The sequence below is a fragment of the Echinops telfairi genome, unplaced genomic scaffold (genome assembly GCF_000313985.2).
Source record: "Echinops telfairi isolate 266 unplaced genomic scaffold, ASM31398v2 ScPeMD7_26;HRSCAF=91, whole genome shotgun sequence".
NCBI lineage: Eukaryota > Metazoa > Chordata > Mammalia > Afrosoricida > Tenrecidae > Echinops > Echinops telfairi.
The window spans coordinates 4710939-4715443 of record NW_022103923.1 but is presented as its reverse complement, the minus strand read 5'-3'; the positions used below and the strand labels follow the sequence as shown (position 1 = coordinate 4715443).

The 4505-nt window shown below is 47.3% G+C and overlaps 1 pseudogene; it reads left to right on the top strand.

The window, feature by feature from the left end:
- The first annotated feature begins 204 nt into the window (after positions 1-204).
- LOC115869451 lies at positions 205-4221 on the top strand (annotated as a pseudogene).
- The last annotated feature ends 284 nt before the right edge of the window (positions 4222-4505 follow it).

The following is a 4505-nucleotide window of genomic DNA, read 5'->3' as shown; positions in this document are numbered from 1 at the left end:
GCAGATCCTAATCTCTTTTGAGTGGTGTCTTAGAATGAAAGAGACACACACCAGGGGGGGACTGACACCACATATGTGACAATCGAAGCAGCAGATGCATATACAAACAGAAGGAAAAAAAGAAAAGTCAAGAATGGCCAGCAGTCAATGAAAGTTCGGAGAGAGAGTGGACTTTCCTCAAAGCCCTCAGAAGGAGGATTCAACATGGCTGAGACCTTGAATCTTGATTTCCAACCTCACAGTGTTTTCCAAGGTGGACAATACTGCCCCCTGGGGGCCGCTGGACTGATGGCGGGGAGGGGGGGTGGTCGTGGGCGGGGGATGACGACGGTAAACGTAATTAGTTAGCTACACTTGATCCTGGATACTATTGTACACAAGTTTTCTGTCTTTTTAAAATTAGTTTTATTATCATATAATTCACATCCTATAGTTACCATAAATAGCTCAATCATATTAAGAAGAGTTGTACAATCCATGGGGGGGCAGGGAGGGAGGGGAAAAATGAGGAGCTGATATTAAGGGCTCAAGTAGAAGGCAAATGTTTTGAGAATGATGATGGCAACAAATGCACAAATGTGCTTGACACAATGGATGGATGGATGGATGGTGATAAGAATTGTACGAGCCCCCAATAAAATGATTTTTTTTAATGTTGTACAATCATCACCTCAATCAATTGTAGAACATTTTCTTCTTTCTTGTACTCATTGTTATTAGCATCCCCTTTCTCCACCAACTTCCCCTGCCTTACCCTCAAGAAACCATTAATCCAATTACCGTCTCTATAAATTCCCCTATCCTGGATTTCATATACAGAAACACCTACCCAAAACAACAATGCCAAAAAGAAAACCAAGATAAACCTCAATCAAAAAGAAAGCAGAACATATTAAAAATCAGATCTGTTCTCTGCCAGCTCCTCTGCCCGCTGCGTCTGCGTCCGCGTCCGCGTCCTCCCCACTCCCCCAACGAGGCTCTGTGTCCTCATCCGGCCTGCCGCCACCGCTCGCTCGCCGCTTAGCCTTCAGCTCTTTGGCCCAGAACAACGCTACAGCAGCCATGCTGGGGGCTTCTGGAGGAATCGGGCAGCCCCTGTCGCTTCTCCAGAGCCTCCTGGCCCTGCGTGATATTGCTCATAGCCCTGCAGTAGCCGCTGACCAGAATCACATGGAGACCAGAGCCCATGTGAAATTCGTTTACCTCGAATCGAGCAGCTGCCCGCTTACGGTGTGGCGATCATCCCCACGGGAGTCCCAAGTAAACCAGGATGGCGGCCTGTCCAACACCAGTGCCACATCGGGGCCACCCTGGTGGCTGCCTGTGCCCAGCCTGGCCCCGCAGCCACAATCTGCATCATGGCCAGTCTGGTCAACGCCACCATCCTCATCACAGCGGAAGTGTTCAAGAGGCACGGCGTGTACAAGCCCTAGAAAAATCTTTGGCGTGACCACCCTGGACGTCCATTACTTCTGTGGCGGAGTTTGGATCCTGCTTTGAGTCAACGTCCCTGCCTTTGGTGGCCTTGAGGGGAAGGCCATCATTCCCCTGACCTGCCAATGTATGCCCCAAGTGGTCTTCTCCCAGGACCAGCTGACAGCCCTCACAGGGCACATCCAGGAGGCCCGCAGCACGGAGGTGGTCAAGGCGAAAGGCAGGCAGGCTCTGTCACCTTGTCCTGGCCTACACGGGCGCCTGCTTCGTCTTCTCCATCGTGGACTCATTAAAAGGAAAGGAGGTGTGCACCCCAGCCTACCCCGACACGAATGCTAAAGACAAAGCCGGGGCATAAGCAAATGTGGTGAAGAAAGCTGATGGTGCCCAGCGGTCAAAATATATAGAATCTGGGGTCCCATAGGCTGGAAGATAAACAAGGGGCCATCTAACTGAGAAACAACAAAGCCCACATGGAAGAAGCACACCAGCCTGTAAGATGACAAGGGATCAGGTATCAGGCATCAAAGACCAAAAAAAAAATCATAGCATTGTGTATGAGGGGGAGTGCAGAGTGGGGACCCAGGGCCCCTCCGGGGGAAATTGGACATCTCCTTGCAGAAGGGTTGCGGGGAGGAGATGAGCCAATCAGAATGCAGTGTAGCAACGATGAAATATACAATTATCCTCTAGTTCTTAAATACTTCCTTCCCCCACTACCATGATGCGAATTCTACCTTGCAAGTCTGGCTAGACCAGAGGATGTACACTGGCACAGATAGGAACTGGAAATACAGTGAACCCAGGACAGATGAACCCCCCAGGACCAGTGGAGAGAGTGGCGATATCGGGAGGGTGGAGGGAAGGTGAGGGAGAAAGGGGGAGCAGATGACAAGGTCTACATATAACCTCCTCCCTGGGGGACAGACAGCGGAGAAGTGGGTGAGGGAGAGGTCAGATGGTGTAAGATATGATAAAATAATAATAATTTATAAATTATCAAGGGTTCAGGGGGAGTGGGGAGGGAGGGGCGGGAAATGAGGAGCTGACACCAAGGGCTCAAGTAGAAAACAGGTGTTATGAGAATGATGAAGTCAACATATGTACTAATGTGCTGGACACAAATGATGTATATACGGATTGTGAAGAGTTGTATGAACCCCTAATAAAATTATTATTAAAAAAAAAAGGAAAGGAGGGAGTCTTCGAGGGTTCCCTTGCGAAGTCCCAGGAGAAGAATAAGAAATTAGCATAAGAAAACGGGCAGGAGACGGACCTGGGCATCAGCAAGGTATCCTTGTTGGGATGGAGGATGACCGTGGAGACCACCTGTGAGCCGAACGTTTCCATCAAGAAGGGGGAGGAGTTTGAGAAGAACAGGAAGAAGTCCGTCAACAGAACGCTGTTCCCTTAATTTATTAAGGCATCATGTCACTGTAAAGTATTTCAGAGATCTTTCTTTGTTTTTCTGATTCTCCCTGATGATGTTTATTGTATCATCGTTACCATCCCTTCCAGATTGGTGCATTAATAAAAGTCGTCTTTGATTTTCTTTTTTTTTTAAACTATATATATATAGATATAGATATAAACATACAGATATTAAGAACTACAACCATTTTGAAATGGGTTAAAAGGGAGAACAAATGATAAGATGGTAAACTTTAACCTAACCGCATCTGCCACAATCCACTTTCCAGTGCCCTCTGCATGACAGCAAGGCTAGTCATGTCCTTGGTCTCTGGTCAGGGCTGAGTCACCAGAGGCTTAACCCAGGTGTATTTCCCCTTCATTTTTTGTTTTAACTGAAACAACTTTAAAATGGGTCAAAAGGAAGGTGTTACATTTTAACCTAACGACATCTGCCATGATCCTCTTTGCAGTGCTCTCTGTCTGATGGCAAGGCTAGTCCCATCCCTGGACTCTGGTCAGAGGGGGTCCGCTGGAGGCTTCGTCCATGTGGGGACCCTGCAAAGGGATTTTGGCCTTCCACTGTCATCCCCAGCCTTCTGCAAACTAGGTATTTACAATTTCAGCTCTGATGCCATGTCCTCCTTTGGATTTGAGTGTTCTTATTTACAATCCTTGGATCACACAGACTGTTGCGCTTCTTTCATGTGGATTCAGTTGCTGCCTTTACTTAGATGGATGCTTGTATGAAGACAAGCCTGTAAGGCTCCAGACACTGTTCTTTCTGATTGCTGGGCACCATCTGGCTTCTTTATCACATTTCGTACAAAAGGGTTTTTGTTTGTTTCCTTTATCAGAAAAGAGGGTGGTAAGCCAAATAAGTTTGGAGACCTATGCCCCAGAGCTATGAGAAAATTAATCTCTGTCCTTTACCATAATCTACTTTGTGGTGTTTTCTTATAGTAATAGCTGTGATGGTTAGGGATTTTGTCAACTAGACATTACCAGGTAAGGATAGGGATGGGGCCCAAGCTATCAATTGAGTCGCAGCCTGATGATACCTCCTTGGTGTCAAGCCTTTTTGTACAAGAGTGGGAGACACTGGGAACTCTCGCTCGCTCACTCTCGCTGTCTTTCTCTCTCTGCCACTTTGCCTTCCTCCCCACTGGTACTTCACTGGGACTCTGTGTCTGCCTCCAGGAGCTAGCCCTTGTGGGCCACCACACCCTGAGAGCTGTCAGCACCCTGCCATGCTTCTACCAATTTTGCAGCCACGTGATTCTGCACTCACTGGCCTGTGATCTTCCTGGTTCTGCGTCTGATTCTTGTGGTGTTATTGCTCTGCAGCTGTGTGAGTCTGAAGAGGGACCCTACTAGTAGTGGACCTAGGACTTGAGTTGAACTGGGCTGGGCTGGGCAACCTTCTTGATATAGAGCTGCTTCTTGATATGAAGTTCTTTCTTGTATAGAGATGAGCCGCGCTGGTTTGTTTCTCTAAACAACCCAGCCTAACACAGTAGCCCTAACAAACTTAGGCAAACACCCAAATCAAACGTTTAAAGGTGAAAACCACTCTGGGATAGAATTAACAGCAAATTAGACATTGCAGAAATAAAATCTGTGAACTTGAAGGCATTCAAAAAGAAATCCAGGAATGGAAA